Genomic DNA, 27,943 nt, shown 5'->3' on the forward strand with positions numbered 1-27,943 from the left:
AGACACCAGTGGGACAGTAATCTGGAGGTGTGTTTACAACTTTGCAATATTCTGAAGTATCCATTAGCTACTAGTGATTGCCAGATTATTTATCTTAAAGCACACAGATATCAGAAATCCACAGCTCTGAACTAAAAGAGGAAGCTCCTAAAGTGCTACCCCCGAAGTAATGCACTTTGGACAATGGACACCTAATATAGGTTTTTTCACATATACATTCTTTATTAGCTTTACAGATGGTCATAATGGCTGTACCTGAACTCGTAATCCGTCAGAAAAGTTCTACCTTTCTAAGAAGCATAGGAAAATAGACAAAAATCTTTCTACAGTCTATTTAAAGGAAGAGTCAATATCACTCAAAGACATTTTCATTTGCTGTCATATTGTGATGGAGTAAGAAGCAGCAATAGTTTTGAATTGTTAAGTTGGTGTTTTGTGCATCTCAAGGTGATTTCTGCTAATTAAATTTTTCTCCAAATTTCCTATTCTCTTGATAAAATGGGCTGTTGCTTAAAAAAGAGAGAGATTTAATTCTACCTTAAACAGAATGAAAAGGTACCTGAAGATTTTGTATGAGTGTAATTAGCCCCTTATTCTTAATGCATAATTAGTGTATTGATGTGTAGTTGTGAGTCTCTGTGTTGTGTTTCCTGGAAGTAACAGGGGAAAAAAGGAAAAAACATGAGGTAAGTCTGAAAGCAAACAAGCACTGTAGTATGATTAATATTCAAAAAGAGTTGTTGGATAATAATGTTGAGCTGATTATAAGCATGTCAGAGGAAGTAATTTTTCTCCTTAAAGTATGCATCACCTTGGATTTGAAATGCAGTTTGTTTTACCTTTCAGTGATGTCTTGCTTACTAAATAGAATGCTCTTTTGAAAGGAAGAAATGGTAGAGAAAGTGTTTGGAGTTTGTTTATTGAAATACACTTAAATACTGCTGAAAGATTTATTTTTAAATTAGAAATTTATGGATGTTTAGCCAAAAAAATCTCAAGCCACATTTTAGATGGAAGTTCCCAAAGTACACTTTTCCTTATTTGACTGAAAAGAATATAGTCTCAAAAAAGAACTGTTTCTGTCTTTCAGACATTATGATGTTCATCCTTGAGCAGATTAAAGGATTTCCTAGTGATTTTTCTGGAGTTTGATACTGAATTCTTTCATTCCGAGAGTTCTTGGTAGTAGCTCTTTACATGGCTGTTTTAAAGACCTATTTGATATAGCTCCAGAAGCAGTTAATTATTTCTGGTTTTTAAAGAGGTACACTTTAGCACGGAACTCCTTTAAATACTGTTAGTTATTTGTATTATTTCTGGAGTACTAGAACTTTCAGACGCAATCAAAAGATGAGGCCATTCTCTACAGACCTTACTGTCTAAGAGGAAACATGAAGACAATGGAAACAATGAAAGGCTGGAAAACATTCACTGTATTACTTTTTGTTCCCAAACTAAAAGAGAAATTAATTTATGAGAAAGCTTGACAGTGTTTCTAAAGCTTGAGCTATTCTGTTGAAAGCTTATATTTTTCATTGTCTTCTACCGTAACATCTCCAGAAAGATTCTGTGAAATAGGAACAGTCAGCTTGCAAATACGGTGTCAGTCTGGTTTCATGGGTACCTATCTGGATAGCAGGAGGTCATAATGGCGTGGAATCAAAAAAGAAATCCCAAGTTGGTTTCCTGTTTCTTTTAAAGAATAACGTATCCTGCAGCTGCCAAAATTGCACAATATATTCTCAGAAAGCAGAGATGATTTTCTCAGGAATTAGACAGCATTCTTGCTAATAATTTGAGTAATAACAGTTGGGTTTACTAAATAAAACATGATTACTGGTATGCCTTGTCTTTTTTTTAAACAAATAATGGTTTAGGAACAATTACAGGAAGGACTGCAAAATTCAAGTGTCAACTGTGGATGCTTTTGTATGTTTGAAATAATTAGAGAAGAGGGCTTCCTTCTTAGATTTTGTAATTTTTACATATTATGTAAATATTGTTTTGATAAAAACAAGTTATTTTTATAAGTAATTTATAGTTGTCTGTTTACCTGGGCTCTGTAATCTTTACTGTCTATTAAGTAGTCACTGCAAGACAACCTTAGTTTACTGGATTGCAAAAAAAAAAGCCTGCTATTAAATATCTATCACAAGGGTAAACGTCCTTTAATTAAGGCACAGAGGAAAAAAACAGTTTGATAGTATTTAGAAAAATATTCATAATAGATTGACATGCTCCAGTTTTGTAGTTAACAGGACATGAAAAGAGTTCTATTTAACATGAGGTCACAGAAGAGAGCCTAGTAAAAAGGGCTGTTTTCTGAAGTGCAATGCCAAGCCATTTATGCCTTTTAAATAGATGAAGTTTGAAAGGCAGAATGGTCTACTGCATTTTGCAATTCCTTAAATTAATATGCATTATCACTGAAAAAGGGTTTAGCTTATTCTTTTTCAGCTATAGCTGGGTTAGCCTTAGGAAGCTGAAATTAAGACTTCTGAAACAAATGTCAGAAAATTATATCAATTTAAATTTCTGAGTATCTCTCTTCAGACTGTGTGCCAATTCTTGCTTTTCTGACACTCAGGTGCTTGTCTCTGTAGTTAATCTTGCAGAAATGTTGGGAATTTTAATGTGATATGGGTCACATAAACTTCAGAGTCCATTAAAACAGATAGAACACAGGTTAGCAGTTCAATTTGGAGACTTTCTATTTATATTTATATCTCAATTTATACAATTTTGTGACTGGATCTTCAGACTTCTTAGATCCTAAAACAGAACAGGTAAAAAGTTTAGTGCTGGACTGAATTATCAGTGGATTTCATTTGGGATGGTTAAGTCTGGAAGAAGACAATGGATCATCTTGGGGAGATGAAGAGAAGAATCAAAATTATTTTTTAAATTAAGCCTACTGGATAAAGGCATAATTGTCAGCTTGTCAGGTATTGCTGAGCAGTTTTGACTGGTGTGTGGCTATATTGGATTTGGTAGTTGCATATGCTGAGTATTCCTGGGGGTACTAAATTCCTGTAAATTGAAGGCAGCATATCATGCCAGCAGCACCAAATGGCAGCTGCCTCCTCCTAGGGCCTTGTTATTGTTAATCGTCCCTAGGGGGAGTGGGATGAAGCCCAGTCTGTGCCAGGGCATTTCTTTTGGAGTGCTGACCTGCTTCGGTGTGCAGAGGAGGGGATGGTGGCAGTGATCACCACCAGCAGTAGTGCCTGCCCTTCCCTGCTGTGGCCTTGCCATAGAGGAGAACAGGGACTGGGCCTGGGGGTATGAAAGAAGGGGCCTGTGGATGCAGGGCAGAAACAGAACAAATATTTTCTGTTAAGGATGTTGCTGCCAGTTCTCTGGATTCATGTGGATTGGGCAGTGTCAAATACAGACATGTCATGTCTTGAAACTATCATTTCCTTGGCACTGACAGGAGACCAGCAAGCATTTCAATGATGGCTGTAGGGCAGTGAAGGAAATCCAATATGTTTTTACAACATTTTTATTATTTCACAATAGAGAGCCCTTTCCTCTTATGTAAAAAGTGGGTGAAAAATTCAGGCGCTGAATTCAGTTCATTCTTTATCATTCATGCTGTTGTTTTGTCTTCCTTTGTTATATGTTGGGCAGAGATTTTGTGCTTTTATTTTTATTATAAGTAACTCCATCTACTTATGTGTCCAGGATTGAATAAACAGCATCCTGACACCATTAGACCAATATAATTTGGATTTCAGTGGGAAATATAGATTTTTAAGGTCAGTGATGGAAAAATTACTGTTGGGTTATCTAAAAGCTGATGGTACGTTACAGTCAGAGCAGAGATCTGGAATGATGTCGTTTCAGCAGGATGGATTAGTTGTCAAAACTTTGAAAGTATATGAAAATGTAATTAATCACAGGATTTTTCAGCTCTGTGATTCAAATATATAGGAGGTAATGAACATTAAAGTTTTATTATACTAGTTCTTTCTGCATTGTGATCTGACCTACTTGGCCCCTCTTACTTGTTGTCTTGTTGTGGCTTTAAACAGATAAAAACATTGCTTTTCTTTTGTACCCTATTCTGTCTGAGCCTTCCTCTTAAAATATATCATGGACAACTGTCCCATTTCTCACACTTTGAATGGCTGATGGTTATGGCTTCCTAACCACATTCTGTGCAATTTGAAAATAAAAACATATTGCTCTGTCAAATGTCGAAAGAAATTTTCCTTTTCAAAAAGCAGAAGAAATGGTCTAGCTGGGATTAAACAAGGGCAGGAAGTGAAACATTTGTTTGTTTTATGAAGTCTGGTGAATTTTGATAATGAGTCCTTTAAAATATTCAATATTGAAGCTTTTCTTATTCCAGACAGATAAGAAATAGTTACATATTACAGCTTCAAAGACAAAAGTAACCTTTTATCACCTAATTTAACAATCTCCTTAGTAAAATGTCTTAGAAGAATGAGAAATGTTATTTAAATAATAAAAAAGCACCATTTTTGAATAGCAGGGGTTTTTTAATTGCCATAATCAAAGTCCAAACATATTTCCCTGCTTGCTTTGAATAGATTCTCTTAATGACAGGTTTTTCCTTAATGAGGAGGGAGAACAAAGAGAAGTCTGAACGTGTCGGTGTGACTTCAGTATGACGAAATTTCTGATTTTTGACAGCCCCCACTAGGAAAAGAGAAAAACTGGAAGTGGCTTAATTAATGTGTAGCTATGCATTGCTAGTTTGTATTTTAAAATATAAACATTTTGTATATCAGCACTTTAAGTTTTAAATAACAAAAAAGACAAATCTTCTGCTGTAGCTCACATAATGTAGCATATTCATATTTGGTTTTATATTACTACATCAATAATTCAATTATTGATATTCAATATTCAACCAATATTCAGTATTCAATCAGTTATTATTATATTATACAAAATATCTTTTAAAATTGGGCATTCTTGTTAAGTTTGCAAAAATTTCACCTGAATTTTGTCAGTGATAAATAGCTTAGAATAATTACACAGTTTATGGAGTTTTCGGTAATTATGTCTTGTTTTGCTACTCATATCTGTGCTTTGGGAAGGGGACACTTCTAAGAAATTGGCTAATAAACAAGAGCAGTTAGTGCTACTTTAATGTGATCAAGTTAATTGATGTGTAATTATCCTTAATAGGAAAAGAGAAGACAATCCCATACTTAATAATGATGATCAGATTTTCTACAACTGACTAAATCTCAAAAACATATTCTATGTTTGGTCCTTTGTAGAGAGCCTTGTAGGCTTTAATAAAAGAGATTATGTTGGTATTAATAACAACTAAGGAATAATTAGGTGACATACAAAATTTTACAGCCGGGATAGGCATCTCTCTGATATTGGACCTTGGAGAAATTTTAGTGACAGACAGCCAGGAAGGGTAACAGGGTAACTCTGGGAGTTGTGATGAACTTTTCCAGCTTAATATCACTATTCCTGTTGTAGATTTCCCCTAAATTCCCTGTAGCCTAGAAGTGCACAGATGTTGGGTTAGACTAGGAAGGGGGGCACCAAGGTAGAGCTGGGAATGATGGGGCAGCAAGAGGAACCACTTTGGCTGTTCCAGCAGCTGCTCTGCAGCAATTAATTTAGAAGTCTGTGCCCTGCTCAGGAGATGGAGCCCTAATGTTTTCAGACTTGAAAGAATGTTTGCACTCCTATAAGCTTTTTCCTGTTCTGTCAAATTGTATTTATTTTTGCAGCCACAGATTGCTCCAAGTATAATTATAGTTTTTAAACAGTTATTGTGATTGCATAATGGGATTGATGATTGTTTGGTATCAGTTTAATTGGAGAGGAAATGGCCACCAGTTATTGAATAGCATATTTTTTTGTTTTATTTTCTTTTGCTATGAATTGCAAAAACATATGGATAGAATCATGGCTGTTATCTGAAATGTAAATGAGACATGGGGCTGGGGAATGTCTCCCTCCAGTCCACCCCTCCCAGTGGCATCTGCTGGAAAAGTTACTGTGCAGAAGCAGTTTTGTAAGAATTTCCTCCCTTCTGCTCCCTTTTCTCTCAGCAGCATCTGGTGCAAGAACAAACTGCAATATGAAACTGGGTTATTAAACTGGGAGATTATAATTTCTACATCATTCTCTCTATTCCCCACCCACCCTTCCTACTGCTTGATAATAATCTAGTCTCATAATGAAATTCATGAGGCCTCAACAACAAAGGAGCTCATGGAAGAGAACAGGAGCTTGTCAGATGGTATAGATTTGCATACTAATGAACATCATATTATTATTACAAAGCATGGTAGTGTCCAAATGCCCCTGAAATGAGGAATGATAGATCATTATTAAACTCCAAAAACAAATTAAAGAATTTATTTTACAATATAGCTGCATGTTGCAACTGCTGAAGACAGAAGTAAACCTAGTTCTTGTAATTAAATTATTTTGAATTATTTTAAAGAAGGTTAATAATTGTAGACTTCCAATATGTTTTGTAGACTGTGCTTTATTGGGGAAAAAGGACTCAAAACTTCCAATTTTTAAAATTTATATTTTTCAAGCTACAAAGTCTGATCATAAAGCACAATGAGTTGGAGTTCATAGCACTGAGGTTCAGAAGAACATCATGCCTTTAACTTCCAAGTGTGAGGTTAAGACAAGAAGGCTCATCCATCATTGGGGTTTTATTCCTGTTTTTGCTACAGGATTCTTTACTTAACTTTGAACAACCATATAGTATTTCCCTTTGCTTGCTTGTTCAGTAGAGTAGGTTTATAGTCTGCACTGAAGTCAGGAAAAGAATGGCAAAGCAGAATTAAAGCTTCTACAGCTTGTGTAGGAGGGTTTCCACATTCTGTATCTTCTGAATGGTTAAAAGTCTTACCTTTCTCCAAGACCTTTTGGCATTTGCAAAGTCTTCTCTCAAATGACAATTTTAACAGTGGTTTTCTGGGCTTGATTCCTTCTTTCTGCTTTGCATGACAGTGATGCCTATGCAGAGACACATGATGCTCTCAGAGCAAGGTGGTAGTGTTTTTATATCTACTCTGCATAAACAGAAAAGAGTCCTAAAGTGCAAGACAGTAGACACCCTCACTTCCACTGGATTTGCATTTCAATTAAAATATGGAACAGCAAGGCCACACTTGCTACATGCAGCAGTTCAGCCAATTGGAAGTATATGTGAGGAAAATGAGGACGATCAGGTTCTCTCTGCATTTGGCTGCTGTAAGAGGCTTGTTCTGTAGCTTCAACACAAAGAATTAATACAGTGGAAGAGAAACCTCTGTCAGCCAACAGGAAAGTTCTGAAAAAGCTGGAGTGTCTCATTGCTTGGGTGTGATTGAAAGTGGTGATATATTTGGGAAGATTTCAATAAGTCTTAGGAACCATAATAGACTTGAATGAAATCTAGTGTTTGTGAGCCTAACAAAGCAATTTGAGCTTTTTTGTTACACTTATCAGGGTCATTTTGCCCAAGTTGAAGCAGTCTAAGCCTTAAATCTAACTGAAAAATGATGCTCTGCTAATGAAGCTTGATAAGGACAAACTGCTCTTTTCAGACAGACTGGCACAGTTCTGCTGTGATCAGTGTGGGAGTGGGGTGTAGCAAAGTGCAGCCAGGAGGACTGCAAACCACAAGTGCTAAATAGCCCAGTGTCACACTTTTGCTGCTCTAAATTGTTTGTGTGTATTTGTGATGTTTCTGAACGAAAGGTGGGACACAGGCAGACATTTTGTTCTCCATAGCTGGTCAGCCTCTGGCAGAGCTGTGAAATGGAAATAGATCTAAGGAGAGGTGGCAGATGCTGAACAACAGCAGAGGACTCTATTGTCCTGTCCCACAGCCTGGGGCACCATCCTAGCCCACAGCTAGCCTCCTCAGGCTTTGTGCTGGGGACAAGGATGGGTTCATGATGCAATTGTTTCTGTTAAGAGAGCCATGGGTTCATATTAAAATGTTTTTAAGCGTGTCTGTTTATAAAATTTTGCCTTAGGCAGATATTTCTTCCACATTGACTTTTAAATAATGAAAGAGTTTAATGTTTCACATTAGAAATAGTTTAATTCTTTTTAGGGATTGTGAAATAAGTGTTTTCGTATTTTTGTCCTATGTTTAGTAGCCTTTGTAAGAGCTTGAAAGGCTTCCAGTATCCCTTTCCTTTTTTTCGCTATAACAAAACTTCACTGTTAGTGGAGATTAATAAATCTGCATTAAATGAAACATGTAGGAAAGTGGCAATTCTGATAGCCTAAACTGTACTCATCTGTGATGTCTTCTTTTAGAAGCATTGAGGAGTGAGCAACAGTAGATTGTAACGCTGCTTTATCTAACCAAAAACATTTTAAATTTGAGAGAACTAATATAACGTGGTAGCTTGGGAAGAAAAGATAGCTTGTTTGGTCTCTCCCTCTTCAGAGCAGAAGGCTTCCCTACTGGCTCTTTGCTGGTGTCTGCCCCATCACAGACCACAGGATGAATGAGAATACTTACAGGATGAGCTACACATGACAGACACTGGGATGTATACTTCCTGATGAACAGCTGCAATTAGGAATCATGTGGATCTCTCAACAGGGCTTCTGACAGACTCATCTCTTTGGTTGCAAGGGAGGCATGTCTCTAAAACCTCTTCCTTTAGCTCTTCTCTCCCCTCAGGTTCACTTTGCATTTTTCCTTCACAACAGTTTTTCATAAGGGACTTCCAGTGATGAGAGGAGTCTCTTGTGAAGTTGTTACAACCTGCATGTTCAACTACTGTGTATCTGAGCACAGCTGTTGGCTTCTTTCCTAACCCGGAGTTTACCGTGGAAGCCAGATGGACCTACCTCGTCCCAGGTGGCAGAAGAGAGGAATTATTTCTTATCACAAGCTAAGGCAATTGGGCAGCTCAGTTGTGCTGCCTGCAATAGATATTGCAGAGAGGCTGTGTTAACTCCTAGGGCAAAGGGACAAAGACACAGGTCAGAGGACTGAGACTAGAACAGTGAACTTGAGTGGCAAAAGGGCAAATCTGTGTAAAAATATCATGGCAACACTGAAACTGATTTGTAATGTGTACTTCTCTTTTAAACAGTGACAATCACTAAATGTGAAGAAAATACAGAGAAATGTTCAGGTTCCTCTTAGCAACCCTTGAACCCTGGTTCTTTGGACTTATTCATAAAGCAACACTTTGGATTACCAGATATTCTGACTATGAAGCAGAAGCCACTGTACTTCCGTTTCTGACTTTCCCTGCTTATAAAAACAACGGTAAATAGAAGTTTAATACAGTTTTGATCAAGACTAGTTCTCTCTTTGTCTTCCTCAGCATTGTTGTTCTCTTTGTCATCTTCAGCATGGACAATGATCCAGTGCTTATTTGCCAGTATATGCATTAGTGGCCTTTAGACACAGCACAGCAGTAGCCTGGTATTTAACAGTGCAATCATTGCATGACAGCATCATTTAATGGAAGTCTCAGTAAAACTGGAGACAAAAGAGCTCTCTTGCAACTTCTGCTGTGTTCAATAAGACCTATTTTTAACATCTTTTCCAAGGAACTAGTGACTGTTCCACAAAAGTTGCAAACAGCAGTCTGTGCTATTTCTGTGTTTCTGGGAGTCTGGTGCTAAGCTGAAATGTTGGTTCACTGTGTGTATGGTTCACTAGCACATTCAGATACTGAAGGCAGTCTTAGCTGTGGTTTAAGTAGCCTATTAATATCACTAGGATTTTGATGGTACTGGGGCTAAAGCTTCCTTCTCCTTTATTTTTCCAATGAAATCATGTTAGTTATGAGGACATTGCTTTATACAACAAAAATGAATCCATTATCTGTGAGAGAACCAGTTTCTACAGAGCTTAACTATTGGGGTCAGAAGCACTTCACTTTCTTCTTACAAATATAAATGCCAATATAATGCAATTTTCAGTTCTCTTGAACTAGTGCATAGCTTTGAATGAGTTCATAGCAAGAAGTGCTATAATAGCCTCCATTTACTGTTGTTCCAACCCACAGTTTTTCATCCAAGGACCATATGCCATTGACCAGAATGGGGCTATTGCTTCATCCACATGAAGCATCATCTAGACAGAATGAATGCATTTGCCCTGCTAACAGTCAACTCTGAATTTTCTCTGTGTGAGGTTGCTTTGCAGAATTCAGAGATGGTTATTTCTGATTTGACAGAGACAATAGAAGAAAATTGACTCCTAGAAATACTCGCTTAATCTTTGTGGTAATCTCTCACGGAGGTATGACAGGCCAGGACAACTTCATTTAACTTTGAAGCCTCCTCTGCTTTGAATAGGAGGTTGTACTGGAGACCTCCAGAGATGCCCTATTAATCTGAAGTTTTCTGTGACACCTTTGTAGTTTTGCAGGTCATCACATTTCTACTATGTTCATATTTTGTACTCCTTAGTGCTACCTTTCACGACTCCACAGTAAAACACTTTACCTTCCTTTGGAAACATTAAGGTCTCTGTTGCATTTTCAATGATTCCCAAAATAATTAGGGATTTTATGAATTACATTCAACAGCATTTTTAGCAGAGCTACAAGATATGATTTGGCTTATGGAGACTGTGGGTGTTGGGAGGAACAGGTGAATAGAGGACAGTGTTCTAAAGAAAAATGTATATTGAATCCTAGCCCTTAAGAGGTGATTGCTCTGAAGCTGTGCTTCCTTACTCATTTCAGTGTGATCATGATATAAGTTATAGTCTGCTGTTCCATTTCTGCAAGAATTTTGCTTGTAAGTAGTGCATAAAGGCATGTTCTGCAGAGCCAAAATTTTGCTATTTGAGGTTCAATTGATTCAGCTTAAAGGGAAAACTCCAGGACACCAAACATCAATACTGTGACATTGCAAATGCTCGGCAGCTCATGTTACATGCATTGCACGTTTGGATCTTTTCCTGTGGCTTTCTCTTTGCTCAGATGCCTTTTGCAATTTCTGAATTCTTTCTCCCATAACAGCCCCATTTCCCTTTTTAGTTCTTTGTATTGCATGCAACTCTCTGTAAAAAAAGTAGGGTTTTTTAAAAGGGCTTTCTGTACTGAATAGCATTATTGTGTGCCTGTTTTAAGTCTCACTTGCTTCCTAAAACAATTACCTCTCCATTGCAGATCTACTTGTATATTAACAGCTAATCAGCTTTTTACCCTCTGATCTTCATGCCCTTCTTCACGATTCCTGACCCCTTTATCAGCTTGCCTCCCCTGTTTTGTTCACAATTTAATTTTTTATTATTCTGTTGTTTTTAATCTCTCTGTGCTATGCGTATTTCAGTCCAGATTCTCTTCTATCCAATTAACTTTATTCTGTTTCCTCTGCCATTTGAAGAAGCTTCGCTGATGAAATAGTTCACATAATAGAATTCATTTTTCTGATGTTCAGTCTGTAGCAGTACATAGACCTGATCACCCACAGACATCAGTGGTATAACTTAACTGGCAGCAGTGCTGCAGACATGAGCCCTAGATAAGGTACAGAACTGCTGTTTTGTGCCAGTTTCAAACAACCTCTTTGGGGCAATAATGAACCATGTTATCTGTTGCCAGCACGAGAGGAGCAGCATACCCGTTAGCAGTTCCTTAAATGTGACAGCCTCACGAGGGGAATCTTCAAAGCACTAACAATATTAAGAAACTGGACCACACAACTAACAATACTTCTATAGGAATTTTTCTTAAAAAAGCTTTTGCTTTACTTTTGGAAGACTTAATGTGTGAGAAAGAAAAACGAAGCAACTTCAAGTTACTATGTTAATGAAGAAGCTTTATTCTTCTCTGCAGCACTGATAATCAAACAGGACTGTACAGTGTGCAAACAGCCATGTCTGTAAGCCTGATCTATGCCTGATTGTGGTAACCAACTATGAATAGACTGGAATCCTCCTCTGAGGATTTCCTTTCTCTGGATCACGAGGAATTTCATATAGCCCCTTTCCTTCCCACCAGTTTTGTAAAGTTCAGAATATGGGTCTCAACTTTGCACTGTATCTTTCTAATGCAATTAAATATCTTTCATTTTGGATTCTCCAGTCTCTTCTCTGAGTAATTCAGAGAATGGCTTAAAAACAGCATAAGAACCTGAAGATTCCAACATTTTATAATAGTTATTCATAAGGATTTCTGAGATAGAATAACATATAATCCCTGTAAGTTCATGGGAAATTGTAGGAGATGTCAGAACTGTGTTTATATCCCTAACCAGAGTCCCAGTTGTCACATAAAAAAAAAAAAAAAAATCCTGTAAGTTCACTCTGATAGTGCTTTTAACTTGAATTTCCTGAATCTGAACGTTCTACAACTTGGTTAATTACTACTGTGGCCATTTATGAGGATTCAGTCTAGTGCTGTCAGGTGTTGACAGTCTTCCAACACCACCTGTAATCTTTCATATCGGCCTGGAGGGGATGGAAAAGTTATCCTGTATTTCAGTAAGAACATAAAACAGAGCTCCTGAAGAAAGGTCCCCAGGGGTCTTTTAACATCCTATATCCAGCTAAATTGTCTTTTTGAATCTTAAGTGAATTTATCCCTTTATGAAAATACAATTTGTTCAAATATGATATGTAACATACATATGTAATTTGCATTGCTGTAACTCACAGTTGTTTTTTTTTAAAAGTGTAAACAAGCACAAAAGCCCTACTTCTGATTGTGATTTTTAAGAAGGTTCATTTAAAATCAAAATAAGTCACAGGACCCATTTTTTCTCTTGGGCCTCATCAAAAGCAGCAATGGATAACACTAACTTCATTAAGGCAGACCTTATGCATTAATGTTACACGTAATGTTAATCAGTGCTATTCTGGTTTATGTTCAGCAGTGTAATTCCTGATTTATAGCAGCAGACATGCACATAGAATTGATTCGAAGGCATTTTGTAACTTTGTCATGCTGCGTGTTATTTTGCCATGGATGTAACACCTTCTCACCTGAGAAATAATCTTTATCCATCTTGTGGTTAAGGCTGCATGGTTTATTTAATGTGAGTGTAAACTTTCTGTTTCCACGTTGATTCTTGATCACATACAAAAACTTTACATATTGCCCTCTGGCAGTTCTTGAAACAATTTTTTTCATAGCAATTAAGAATGCACCATTTTAATTTAAAGTTTTTTCAAAGAATAACTAGGAAGCAGTTCAATCAAGGCATATTTTATGTGAGTGTAAATGGCTTGCATGCATTGGGCTGCTTGATGTTCTGAGAAAATAAATTCAGTTTTGTGTGTCAGAGCAGGTGACACAGCAGGATTTTAATGTGATCATAATTGATGTAGTATCCATAAACAGGACTATAATTGAAGAATATTAGTTCAGTATTTGGACTGGTGAGCAATGGAGAACATGGGAAGAAAAATTTTAGGATATATTAGAAGCCTAGGTGAAAACACTCAGTAAAATATTCCTCACTTACTGGTGAAATAGCGTAAGTGTTCACAAGCAGTGTTCTGGTGTTTTCCACCTGCTTAAGACAATCTCAGGCTTTCTTTGAATGTTGCAACATTGAATATTAGGAAATTTTAAAAACTGAAAAGTTGAAAGGGAACATGATTTGAAGGAACACAATATGGACTTTCTTAGTTTACAAAGCAATACATTTTAGCTTGCAACTGGGCATGCAACAGGGAATGTTTTTCATAGCATCTGTGACCCTCTAGATTGCTAAACTGCGATTAGGTGCCTTTGCCTTTACATTTCTTGAGAGCAGTGGTCTTCTGAAGTGAGCAGTGTCTGCTGAGCTAGGAACTAATTTGAAATCCTGACTTGACCAGTTCAGGTATGTGCTAAGGAGTAATGAAATGATTTTTGTAAAGGCAGATTGGCCTTCCTGAACCCTGGGGAATGATGCCCTTCAGTTCCTGGCAGGATTCTGGCATTCAATTTTTAAAAGGCATATGCAAAATTGTGCTTTGAAATCAGTATCTAAATGAGTCATTGTTCTAGTAATTTTTTTTTACTTGCATCTTTTTGAGGGCAAAAGGAAGAAGGGCACTTTCTTTTTGGTTTGGACTAAGTGCAGTCTATAATACTGTTATGTTATTAAGGATAGTAGGAGAAGGCTATAACATGAAATGAGGAGGGTGTGATGGGCTACTTTGGAGGCAGAGGTGAGAATGTGTCAGTCAACTGTGACACAAGGAAAGGGGACAAGAGGAAAAACTGAAAGCTGAATACAAAAGAAGTCTTCCCTCTCCTATGCACATACACAACAATTAGATAAAAAGACTGCGATAAGCATGAGCTTGATGAAATATAAAGCTGGCAGTGCTGCCTGTTTGGGTAATGAGGTATCACTAGAGTGAAGATCACAAAATGTAACTACAAAAGAAGCAAGCCTGCCAGGCATTGTTAAACCTCTGCTTTTGATTGCAGTCTAAAGACTCTCCTGAATCCTTTATGCAATGAAAATTTTAAACAATATGATTAACCTTAACTATGTCATTAATGTAACACCAGATTTGAAACGTGCTGTGCAAATCTTGGCTGCACCCTCTGTTAATCTGGTGTCGGTAATTGATTATAGTGTGTGTAATAGCAGGCAAAAAGATGCACTTTAATCAACTGGGTACCACCTGCAATCGCACACGGGCACAGGAGACTCCTGTTAGGGAAGGATTCACGACTTAAAGCACAAAAAGGAATAGGAGTAAATAGATACAGAATCTAGTTGTTACCTGTTATGCTAAAATTTAAGATAATTAAAATGTCTACATTTTGAATAGTTTGCAGTTGAAACTTTATGTACAATTTAAGCATCAATAGTTACTACTATGTTATATATAATCAAGACTGTAACTATTCATAGAGTTTAATCGAATGGGCTAGATAATAATTCTACTGAAGCTAGTGAGTGCTTTTCTAAATTTCAATTAAAAATTGGATGCATATATTGCTTTAATTTTATGATTGCTTATTTAAATAATAAGAATTATCTTATACCTACTTCCAGTGAATAAATGCCTGATTCTGGGTTCATTAAAAACCTGATTCTAGGTTCTATTGCTGGGCACAACTGAAAAGAGCCTGACTCCTTCCTCCTTAAATTTGCCCTTTAGATATTTGTAGACTTCATTTGGCTAATGTTATTTTTTTAGTCCATCTTTGGTATATGTTTCTCTGGAATTGCTATGTGTTTGCTCTTTTTCCCCCTTGTTCTTAATAATAAGAATGGCCCTTAGTTTCCAACAGAATGCTACAGGTTTATATAAAACTCTTGATCCTAGGTACAAGTTTCTGAAATGAGTCCAATCCTCTGGTTTGTACTTGTTACGGCTTATTTGTTTTACAGCAGTTTTATCAATAATCTGATCACTTTTTCTTTGTAATCTATTTTATTTATCTTTTTGCTTAATTCCATATTTTGGGGGAATTAACTAAGTAATGACAACAGAGTTTTTTTAATTTTCTCCAGCTAAGTTTTTAAACATCTGATGACTGCTGCATCTGAGTGCCTATTTGAAACAATTAATTGGTCAAGTCAGGCAGAGTGGATAGTGGCAAAACCTAAATTGCAGACACAATTGTTTTTAATTTAAAGAATCACTTTGCTTCAATGGCCACATTGATCTGCAACCTAATGTACAACAAAATATGAACAAACTTAATTAGCTGGTTGCAGAAAATTTTAGTATCTATAAAATGTAGTACTTAATAACAAAACTGTAAGGAGGAAATGCTAAACCTCCTTGATACTAATAGTCTTGAAAATATAGCTGGAAATACAGTAATTATCCACTTCTGTATACTGATTTGTGTTCACTTATTTATTCTTACTAGTGTCTTGACTATTTTAAGCTATTGATAAGTATATATAAGTATTTTGTAATGCTTTGCACTCCTTAGCAGGTTTGTATGTTGTATACTTGAAAAAGAAACATTTATTTAAAGTTCTGTCAGGTAAACAGCTCATTTTAACCTGGAAAAAGAATACGTAATAAGCAATAATGAGAAAAGCCTGTTTAAACTGCTTCTTCATGCTAATAACCTTAAAAGTCCAGAACTTTTGCTGGCAGTTGAGTTGGAACAACCAGGTCCTAGGTCATCTTGGAGATTGAAGCTAGATGTCAATCACTGCTCAAGAAGCCAGATTGCTAAAACTTCTCTTGTGATCTTCTGTTGAGAGGCTGAGAATCAAAACTGCAGAGAACTTAAAAGGCAAAAAGAGAAAAGCAAAACCTGAAAAAAACTAGATTCAGAGACTTGAACTGCAGTTATTTTTTTCAGGTTTTTCTTTACAAGAATATATATAAAATAATCTTCAGTGGTCAAAGAATTGCTGAGATCAGTCCACCTGTCCCAAAATTAAAATGGAGACTTGGAAGCTAAATTTTGGGCTGCTAATTTTGCCTCTCTGTGGCTTTATTCTCTAGATAGATGTTAGATCAATACTATATTTAGAAAATGGCTTCAGTGAGCTCCATTTACCCACAATTCTTAAAGCACAAACCTTTTCCTTATTCTGAATATGCTGCAGTTTCTCTTCTGAGCTAGTCATATTGTCCAATTAAAAGGTGATTTCTTGCTGCTCAATGTGTCTGTCTGGTATGATTTTTTTGGTCACAATTAGTCATTCATAATGGCAATCAGTTGATTTGAATTTTATAGCACTGGCAGTATCATGACTAGCTCAGAGACAAACTTCCCATTAATTCCTCTTCCAGTATGAGAACTCATATTACTTCTGACTTCTTTCCAAAGTAATAGGGTATAATGCAGTGACTTTCCTGTAGGATCCTTACTACAATAAATCAGTAGCAAGAGTTAATGAAAATGTACTGTAAGATACATAACTACGAGAAAATAGGATAGGGGTATTTTTAGGTATATAAACTACTTATTGTAATTTCACTTTCCCTATGCTGTCTCTTATTCCTAGCCAGAGTAATGATCTGTCTCATCGCTAAAGTGCTTCTACTAAATCTTTTGAAATGTCAAAAGAGAACTAATATTTACATCAGAATAATAACTACAATTACTTACCCACTTTCCAATTCACTTGGAGTCAATTATTCTTTGGTACTAAGAGAAACAGAGCCTTACTGTAATACTGGAATGAGTTTAATTAATCCTTTTTTCACATACGGCAGACTGATAAATTAAATTCGGCCTGTAATTTAAGAGCTTGGGGAACAGTATGATATTAAGGGTGCTTTGAGTGACTGACAATAATTTATTACAAAAAACAGTAATCTGTCTTACCTTGGAGTTCATTCCAGTTTTGCAATTAATGATTGCAACTGGGGGGAAGATAATTTTTCTAGGAAGACTTTCCAAACAGATTTTTTATGGACTTGTTGGCATCGCGTATCAATTGCTTACCCGTTTGTAACCCTTTATTTTGTAAAAATGACTGATAACAAATGCAATGTGTAATACCAAAAGTGGTGCTGAAAAGCTCATAGGAGCTTGAGAATGATATGTCTAGTAGAATTTCCCACAAGTTGATATCATATTTTCATCGGAAGGAGAAAGGGTAATTGGATTTAAATGTCAAGATGTTCCTTATGTAGGTTTGAAGTCACACATCTATTTTCTCAGCTTCAGTTTTTGCTTGTGATTATGAAAACTGCACCCACTTGTCACTCAGGATGACAGTAAAGAATTCTCTAGGAGTGAGTTAAATGCTGAACCATAACCTGTGGCTTTCTCATATTCTGTTATTTTTCCACCCCTATTCTGGATGGGCATCTCAGACCCAGCAGCATTTAAGATTGTCATATGCTTTTACAGTGCCTTCCAGTTCTGGTGTCCTTGCTAATGAGATGCTTTTGGCAGTACTAGAATTCAGTGGGTGGACAGCAGTAATCAGATGAGAGATAACATGTGGCAGGGTCAGTATATGGCTGTAATTATTAGCAAAGACATAAGTGCAAATCCCAGTTCTTACAAATTGCTCTAAAGGTGCATTATGAACATGGCCTCCTCCAGGTAATGGATAATCAGTGAAGCAGATTTTAGTCATTTTTATCTAAACATGAAAAACTACAATCCTTTTTTTATATGATTGTAGCAGTTTATGTGGATTATAGCACCTAAATTAAGAATGTGACTTAATTTTTTTTATTTTGCCATCCCTGCATATCATCACTTTACAGTCTCATATATATCATTATTCACTGTGCTGTTATTTAAAGAGTTTTTTTATACCTTTTCTTGCTGCATATCAAGATAAATTGTTGCCTATACATTTGACTTCGAATTCCCAGTTGGATGGGAACTTCAGGCTGTGATTGTTTTTGTTTGTTTGTTGGGGGTTTTTTTGAGTCTTTTTTGTTCATTTTGATTTTATTTTAAAATCTATGAATGCCAACAAAATCAAACCTCTCCTTTTCTACCAGTTTGGACTGACTGGTGTACCTGGCAAGGCTCCTTCTTTATATTGCCAGGTAGTTTAGTACCATATATCACATGTACTTAATGCAACCCTGAAGCTGTTTTTTAAATTCATGGAATCATAGAGTTGTTTTGGTTGGAAAAGACCTGTAAGATCATCAAGTCTAACTGTTAACCCAGCACACTGACAAGTCCACCACTAAACTGTGCCCCCTAGTACCACATCTACATGTCTTTTAAATACCTCCAGGGATGGTGACTGCAGCAGTTCCCTGAGCAGCCTTTTTCAGTGCCTGACAACCCTTTCAGTGAAGAAATTTTTCCTGATATCCCATGTAAACCTCCCCTGGCACAACTTGAGGCCTTTTGCTCTTGTTCTACTTCTTGATACTTGGCAGAAGAGAACAACCCCCACCTCGTTACAACCTCCTTTCAGATAGTCATAGGGAACAATAAAGTGTCCTCTCAGCCTCCTTTTCTCCAGGCTAAAGAATCCAAATTCCCTCAGACATTCCTAGTAAGACTTGTTGTCCAGCCACTTCACCAGCTTTGTTGCCCTTCTTTGGACACACTTCAGCACCTCAGTTTCCTTCTTGTAGTGGGGTCCCCAGAACTGAACACAGTATTTGAGGTGCAGCCTCACCAGTGCTGAGTACAGGAGGACAAACACTTCCCTAGTTCTGCTGGCCACACTATTTCTGATCCAGGCCAGGATGCTGTTGGCCACCTGGGCCTACTGCTGGCTTGTACTCAGCCACTGTCAACCAGCACCCCCAGGGTCCTTTTCTGCTAGGCAGCTTTCCAGCCACTCTGCCCCAAGCCTGTAGTGTGCATGGGGCTGTTGTGACTCAAGGGCAGGACTTGGTACTTGAATCTTGTACAATTGCCTTGCTCCATTGATCTAGTGTGTCCAGATCCATCTGTAGAGCCTTGCTACCCTCAGGGACATCTGCTCTTCCATTCAACTTGGTGTCATCTGCCAACTTATTGAGAGTACACTGGGTCCCCTTGTCCAGATCATTGATAAAGATATTAAACAGAACTGGCCCCAATAATGAGCCTTGGGGAACACCATCTGTGACTGGCCACCAACTGGATTTAACTCCATTCACCATAACTCTTTAGGCCCATCCAGCCAGTTTTTTTACCCAGTGAAGTGCACACCTGTCCAAGTTATGAGAAGCCAGTGCCTCCAAGAGAATGCTGTGGGAAACTGTGTCAAAGGCTTTACTAAAGTCTAGGTAGATTTTTCACTAGTTACATGCAGGCAATACAAATTCCTGTCATGCTATGACTCATCAATGGCTTAGTAGATGTGATGGAATCCTAACTTCATTACTATGTCTGTAGTGTTCAGTTAAGAAGTAATATTAAGGGCTAAGGCTTTGAAGATCAACCAGCCAGTTTAATTTCACTTCAAATCTTTAAATGCTTAACTACTCATTAAAGGCATGAAGAAATCCTGTGGATTCTTTTTCCATGACATTTCTTTTTCCAGACAGAGCTAAGTACCTTATCTTAATGTGGCTGAGCAGGACTGAAAGAGAGAAGTTGTGCAAGTGTTGGCTGTCACTGAGGTGAGGGCTCCTGCCTGTTGCAAAGGGAATGCAGTGAAACGGGTCAGGAATGTGGACGTTAGTTTCAAAGTAGTTAGTAGCATATTAGTAGGATGATCAAAGAACCTGAGGCTTTGCATGACCTGAGCAAAATACAAGTTCCTATCTTACTTGTTACCTTCCCTCTGCTGGAAGTGTGCACAGTAAGACTAGAGAGCCTGGAGCCTTTCTGCAGCCGTCACTCCAGAGAGCAGGGCAGAACCAGAGGAGGCTGTGATCTGCCCACAGATAGAGGCACAGCACCACAAGCTATAGAGCCAAAGGCATCAGCAGAATCAATCAGTTGCTATTTTTAAAACTGTGGGATCTTTTTATTTCTTTTTCCTTTTTTTTCCTCCAGTACGTGCAGATTGCAAAAAGGGGCCTGCAAGGCCCAGGGAGGAGGTCCATGAGGTCACCCTTTTTTGATACAGTCTCAATTTCAAAATGCTTTATGAAGGGTCATACGGCAGGCGTAGAGACAAGCTAAAATCTACTATGTATAAAAAGTCTTTCTTGGCCTAAAAAGTTTAGGAACAGCAGCTCTTGAGAGGGTGAGGTATACCCCCACAATGCCTGACAGATGTCTAACTAATCTGTGCCTATAAAGGATGATAGGGTTTCCATAACCTCACTTAGCCTCCTGTTCCATTATAATTACCTTTTGATGTATAGAGTTTTTCCCAATCTAAGTCCTTTTCACTGAAAATTAAGTCAATTATGTCTTGTCTTCTCCCCAGCAGACACAGAGAATAATTCATCAAACTCCCTCTCAGTAAGAGCCTTTTACATTAGGACAATTCATCTCATGTCATCTTCTGAGTTTCTCTCATCTACATGAAAAAAAAAAAAAAGCTGAATATTTGAATTTTCCTCTGTTTTTTCCAAACCTTTTAGCATTCTCACTGCCTTCCTTGAAACTCTCTGTTCTGATCTGCTTGCTCTTAGAAGCCTAAAAGATGAACTTCTCTTCAGACTCTAGATCTTTAGGATGTCTGGTACTGACAATCAGTGACTAAAACAAGAGTCTTATAAGTACCTTGTGTGTTTGGTCAGATCGGTGAGCATATGACTCAGTTATAGCCATTGTTGAATATTTCCTTAGCTAAACATAAAAAATTGGTGTGCATATCTATAACTGGTCTTTACAGCAATACATTTTATTTTATTTTATAAATTTAAATATTTTTTTACATTTAGGATATTAATCATCTTTAGTGATGAAGACTTGCTGCTGTAATTCTCATGATTTGAACTATTCTTTGTGCTCTGACATAATTTTTAAATTATGGAGATAATTGTTTACTTGAAGGGGATCACATAATGTAATAGGGCAGACTTTGTTTTAGTTGTAAAATCCTCCCAAATAAGGTGGGAATTCAGTATGATTTTGAGGTCATTAGAAATTACGGTTTTCCACAACAATTCTGGTGAGAACTAATGTCCTTCTCAAACTCTCAGAGGTGAGGTTTGGCTCCATCTTTATTCGTGTCTGTGGTTGTCATATTATGTTGGGAGTGTAGTTTTCAGAAACTTATTCTTGTTACTTGTTCCAGTTCTATCAAGTATTTTAAATAAAAATCTCTAGCTTGTAGAGGCTGTCCTGCTCAAAATTTCTGAATAAATCAATTAAAATAATTTCTGAAGAAAAATGTTATCAATAATGTAAAGGAGAGGAAAATGAAATATTACTTCTTTTTATTTTAATGCAGGAAGGAAACTTACTATGATGTTCTGCAATTTAATCTGTAAGAGCTGGTTTGAAGCAGTGCACAATGGATTGAGCATAGAGTCTATTTCCAGGGACAGACGTCTGGTATGGAATAGGCTCTAAGTACTAGTTAGTAGTAAGCATTTCTGTCCCTCTGGGCACACTGAAGTACATCCCGCTCGCTGCAGTGCTGAGCTTTCTATTTCCTCAAGCTTCTTCCCATTTATATTAAAATAATAAAAAGAAAAGACAATGCATGTTTTGTATAAGCTGTGACAGTCAATGGTAAAAGCGTGTTGTTGATTTTTTTACACTGGATTTTCCACCGGTTTTGGGTTACTCTCATGTACTCCTATTGAACCCTGCAAACAGTGAGTTGAGTTTCTCTTTTTCAACCTCTTTTGCCAGACCTTGGTTTTTGCAGTGCATGTGGAAGATTCCTGCATGGCCATTCTGAACCCTTCTGCAAAGCTGTTCAGTAGTGTTACCATTTGCATTATTATTTTTATTAACAAATAACACTATGAAATGAGTACTACATTTACATTCCACCTACCTAGTTTTAATTTTGAGTTTAAGGATTGCTGTCTGAGTAGTTGCACTGAATTTCTGACTCGGTGTTTTTGCCCATTTCTGCCTTGGCACTCTTGCTTTATTTGCAGTAGCATCAGCCCAGGTTCTCTAATTTGCTTTATTATATTGGCAGTATCTTTAACCAGCAGCAGCCAAGGCAGTGTGTTTCTGTTACTGGTTTCTTCTTACATGAAGCAAGACATTGATTATTTCTCATTTCCTGTTAATGTATCTTCAGTTTATGATAGATTATATCCCTAGCAATACCTTAAGCAGAAGAGGAACCTGGCTTGCATCATGTAGCAAACTACAGCTTGTTTATTCTTTGAGTTCATTTTAATCTCTGGATCTGTAATAATAAAGTGCAGTTATTTCTTTATCTCTAAATTAAGGCAATTGTGGGAGTGGATTTATGGAGAGGTTTAGTTATATTAGATGGAATTTTTGGCTTGTTTGTTTTGTTGGATGACTCTGAAAGCTGGAAAATAATGGATAAAGAAATTAAACAATTTCTTGCTGCATGTGAGGATCGTTAGGATGCCTAATCTCTTCTTAGGAAGCAGGATTCAGAAGTCCATGGATGAGTTTGCACATTGCAGATATATAAGATAATAAAGGTTGAGACTGAATTTGTTTCTGAACTCTTCATTAAAATATTATTGTTTCTATCCAGCCTCCTTTAGCAACAGTAAATTTACTATTGTGAAGCAAAGGAATATTGAGATAATACCAAGGTTTTATTTTCAGAGATTTATATATACCAATTACATACTATGTTTTCAGTTAAAACTGTTGTAATCAACTCAATATAAAGTACTAGATGGATTTTGGTAAGCAAATTTTCCTTTATAAAGTTATAGTATCAGGAGGATTTGAAATATTTTTTTGCTTTGCTTCATAGCAAATGTCCTACATGTCCTTCAGGAAGTGGGCTTGCAGTTGCATGTGACCAGATTATGGTGTATTCCTATGTTCCCTTGTTCAGCTGAGCTGCTGTTGCTGCCTTTGGACAAACTCCATGTTATGGCAATGGTGAATTGAAATTTATTTGCTGAAGAAATCCTTAGTGAGGTTTACACTGCTAAAAGCCTGCTCAGTCAGTTGTGGTGATTTAGATGGAAAGCAGTAACTTACAAAGCTTTTGTAATTCAATTGTACTCTGGTTGTGTATTTGTACAGTCCTCTTCCCAGGCAATAGATTTAACAGCTTCTGGAATTTATGATGCATTCCAGTGTTGTATCACAAAGTTTTGGAAAACACTTATGGTAAAGCTATCCTTTCTGAAAGTTGGTGTAATTTCCTTCCTGCTGTTGAATCAATGCCATTTTGATATCTGATGTATATGTCTACCAGGGATGACTTACACCCCCAAGAACTTGTGGTTGGTTTTGGAAAGCAATGAGGTTCAGGATTCCTATCATATTTATATGCTAATGTTTTAATCAGATGAATTCTCCCTTACTTTACCTAAATGAATGATGACCTTTCTTCTCTGCGCCCCATCTCTAATATATTTAGATGTTAAATATAAGTCTTCTTAGCAAATGAATTGCTTATATGTGTTTGCCACATGATATATCTCTCTTCTGGTATGAGCAAATGTTTTATTTAAATAGGAAAACAAATTTTCCAGCATCTTTCTTTTCCTTTTTTTTTTTAATGCACAGAGTTAGGCATTTCAGCATGGTTATAATCATAATATATAGCTACTATGCTTTATTATGAAGAGTCTTCAGTGCATAATGTAGTAGATCTATTATGTGAAAGTATACTTAACTAAAAAACCTGATTTGATGCTTGAAATTAAGGGAGTCAGTTCATGTTCTGTTGAAGTTTGTGCCCTTCTTCGCATTGTTCTCTGACTGTTCACCAGAAAAATCTATGCTTTTGTTCAACTTTTGTATGGTTATTTTCAACAACACCAACATCGTCCCCCGAAATGTAACTGTCAGCAATCCAATAAATGTCTGTCACATGTGTGGAGAAGCATATGCATTGTAATGTGCATGAAGTAAAATTTTAAAACCACTGTTTTCCACCCTGATCATGTACAACCTTTTCTGTTAAGTATGTCAGCTGAATACAATGACATACTAAAAGTATCAATTCTCATTCTTCAGGACAGAAATTACTCCATTACCATATGTGGATCAGCATATAACACCAAGAGTAAATAGTTCTTCATAGAGAGCCTTTTAAAATAGGATAGCGTTTGTCATGTGATTGTTAAAGGGCAGGATGTTCCCAAGATTTTGCTTTAAGGCTTTTGTTAAATATGACACAGGCAGAAGGAGAATTTTCAGTGTATTCTGTACTGGTATCTGCTGGGCTGAACATCCTGGCAGAAAGAAATCTTTATCATACCAATAGACTGGAATAGAATTTGTAGCTGATTGTTAATCCAACTATCAATTACCTGTGTCATTGGAGAAGAAGTCATGTTTGAGATGGACATAACAATTACAATAAACACCTTAACTGTGTTATTTACATTCATTAATGTTTTGTATTTCAGATGTCTGATGGTGAGGGTATTAATGTTAGGATTAAAAGATCTGACCCCTACTGCTTTCCCCTGCAGAATCCCTACAGATTCTAAAGTGGTTCTAACATGAAGTTCTGCAGCGAAATGCTTTGAAAATTATGCCAAAGAGGGAAAGAGAAACAGGACAAAGTAACTACATCAAGGCAGTATATTTTGGATTTTAAGAGTAAAGTGAAGCAGCTGTGAGAAGAAGCCCCTTTAAAAGAAGACTGGCACAAACCTGTAAAATGACCTTTACCTGGCATAGTGTGGATGTAACCAGTAAATTCGAGGAAGGCTGAGGTGCTGTATGGTAGCTTAATGAGCTTCATGGAAAGGGCAAGCATGAAATTAGAGATGAATGAGTTTGTTGTAACGTAGATATTTGTCATCTTATTCAGGAAGGATGTTTTCAATTATTTCCAGCATAAGAGTTGAGATTAATCAACAGTTTAAAAAATGAAATGCATGGAGCTGTTTGGAAAAGATGGTAATATATTTTATATTCAGCTGAGACCATGGTGCTGGAGAGATGGTGGTAATGAATGAAAAGACTGAGTGGAAGCTCTGGGTGTTTTGAAGTACGAAAAAAGTGAGGTATCTACAGGAGATATTTTTAGAAGTGACTAAATTGTGTCAAATGCTGTTAAATAGTGGTTTCTGCTTGAAAAGGTGAAGTTGAAACTTTATTTCATAAAGCATATTATAGATCTATTTATTTTAGGTTTTACTCATCAAAAAGAATCTGTAAAGAGATTCTGTCCAGTTGAAAAAGAAGAAAGAACAAGAAAATCATGGTTTAACATTCTTTTACTTTCCTATTAATGTCTTACAACTTCTAAGAAATCCCAGTTTTGAATGTTGGCAGAAAAAAGCTACTCATTCAAGGGATACTGTAGCTAATAATGGTTTGACCATGGGTGAGTGCACATCGGTGTCTGTAAAGGTAGCTCCTGACCAGAAAGTGGTTATTTTGATATAGTGTATGACCAGGTTGGCACTAACACAGCAGAGCGTGTAAACATGTTTCTTGCCAAGCCAATTGTGATTAGAGCCCTTGGTAATAGGAATTTCAAATACAGGATTAGAGATTGCAGAGCAACTTTAAATTAGAAATAAAGTTGGTGGCAGTGCTGTTAACGGCAGCCACTTTCAAAATTACAGGCAACAAAATAATTTTGCTGATTTTACAAACAACTAAGGAGTAGGGTTTTATTTTTAAAGATGTATCTCCTGTAATTTTATGGGCAGTTAACATGCCTGTCAGTCAGTTTATAAATAAAACTAGAACTAGGGATAAGCAGCTATTTGCTGACAGTTTATACATGTGCGTGCATTTTCTCCTTTTTGAAGATGCAAAACAATCAGTGCAAGGATTGTAATGTGTATGGGAAACTAACTAAAGAGAATATTGCAACAGATCCTATTAAGAGGGGTATTATCAGCTGGCAATTACTAATTATGTTCTTTAAAACCAGTCCTGGCTTAAGCCTGCTCAAACTATTGATTCCAGTGTGTGCAGAAGAACTGGATGTGCCCTGAAATTTGTGGATGGTGTGAGTGAAGTGCTGCAAATACTGGAGACTGCAGCACCATATCCAAAATTAATAGCACAAATTTGCTATTTTTCCACTTCCAGGGATCAAATGTAATTTTATGCTGTGAGCATAAAACTTTCAGAAGTGATGGTGGAGGAAGAAGTCTGGTGGGCAGGAGAATGGCTGGAAGTGACAGTGGGCCATGGTGTGGGACAGGCAGGTGTGGTCCCAGGCTGAGTGCTGTTTAACAGCAACAAAGAAACACTAACCTAGATAAACTGGCCTGACTTCCTAACGGGGCAGCCCTGGTGGAGGGGGAAAAAAATTATTTCAAGAGGGAGCTATAGAAAAGTCTGTATTCCAAATTATGAGTTTTTCTTTGAGATCGGAAACTGGGGGCTTGGTAAGAGTCCTTGGATTCTGTGAGCAGATGTATGTAAAGGAGTTTGAAAGGAGAGCAGATAGGAGTTTTTTGCAGTAGTGTAAATTTTATTAATACCATACTGTGATAATCTGCAGAGGTAGAAGATACTGTTTTTCCCTTGCATGATAATTTTTCTTTTTCTTCTGCTAAGATAGTTGTTTTAAGTGTTTTAAGCTCCACAGCTCTGTGTTCTCTCAACCAGGACATCCATTAAACACTTTCCTGAGCCTGGATACCTTGATCAGGTTGCCATCCTCTTCTGTGGGTTTACACTGCTGAATTGCCGTATTTCCTACTTGTTGAAATAATGCTCCACATTTTTCAACTCTGAGTCAGTCCTTTTTCTTCTAAAGCTAAACCCCTGCCAAAGGTATTTGTTTCTTTCATGTTCAGGTGTGCTCTGGCTAAGCTATGATACTACTTGGTATGTATGTGAGGATTTTTTTTTCTCACCTGGGTATCAGAGCTGGAAAATCTCTCGTATTACAGCAAGATATTTCTTTTGTCTGTGTGGTGGAATGTGTATAATGCTCATTTTCAATGTCTGTTATGAGTCTATGTTAATTTGCCATTGAATTACTATGCCTTGAGCTAGGAGCTTTAAGAAGCACAGGCTTCAGTATTAGATAAAAACCTATTCAGTCTATTTCCACATCAGCTCCCCATGCTGCACAATGTTAATTTAGTTTTAAGCTACAATTTCTTCTGTATTTGTATTAGAGAACAATTCTGTGAATGAACAAAGGAATGTTACAAGTGGTAGTGATCAAAGTGGCCACCTACCACACCTGAAGAAAAAAGTAAAGGCTTGATTTCAAAGGTGCCACACTTAAAATTATGGAATTGGGCACAGTAGTCTGAAATGCACCTGCATCTGTAATTTGTTCTTTTTCCTCCTTTCAGGAGAGCCTCAAGTGGCTGAAAATCCTAATAAATTAATTTTATGCTGTTACTTGGAGCACCTATGGTACACCAGAAAGTCTCTAAAAGGCGTGGCATTATTTTTTTGTTTGCGTGTGGTTGAAAAAAAATTATCTCAGAAAGTAGGTAGTACATGGTCACATTGTTAGCAATTCCTATATGATAAGATTTTCTGGAGTGAATATTTTTCTGCTCTTGTTTTCCACTCAAGCTATTAAAAACCCTAATAGAATGACAATGAATGCAACATCTTTGGATTTACATTGACTAAAATTTCACTGATGCAGTGAAAAATAATTAGGTTCTTGTGGTGGCAGCTTGTGCCATCCT

The 27,943-nt window shown here is 37.0% G+C and overlaps 1 protein-coding gene across 2 annotated transcripts in view; it reads right to left on the reverse strand.

Moving 5' to 3' along the window:
* The window catches only part of CHST8 (carbohydrate sulfotransferase 8), a 165,907-nt gene that overhangs the window by 32,347 nt on the left and 105,617 nt on the right, over positions 1 to 27,943 (reverse strand). Inside the window, exon 1 of one of the 2 annotated variants that reach the window (XM_051629624.1) lies at positions 15,979 to 15,999. The exons of the other annotated variant lie outside the window; for it this stretch is intronic. The gene's annotated coding sequence lies outside the window, so the exon portion shown is untranslated. Of the gene's footprint in view, positions 1 to 15,978; positions 16,000 to 27,943 lie in introns of those variants that run through there. 2 annotated transcript variants of the gene reach the window in all.

Source organism: Apus apus, chromosome 11, assembly GCF_020740795.1.
Source record: "Apus apus isolate bApuApu2 chromosome 11, bApuApu2.pri.cur, whole genome shotgun sequence".
NCBI lineage: Eukaryota > Metazoa > Chordata > Aves > Apodiformes > Apodidae > Apus > Apus apus.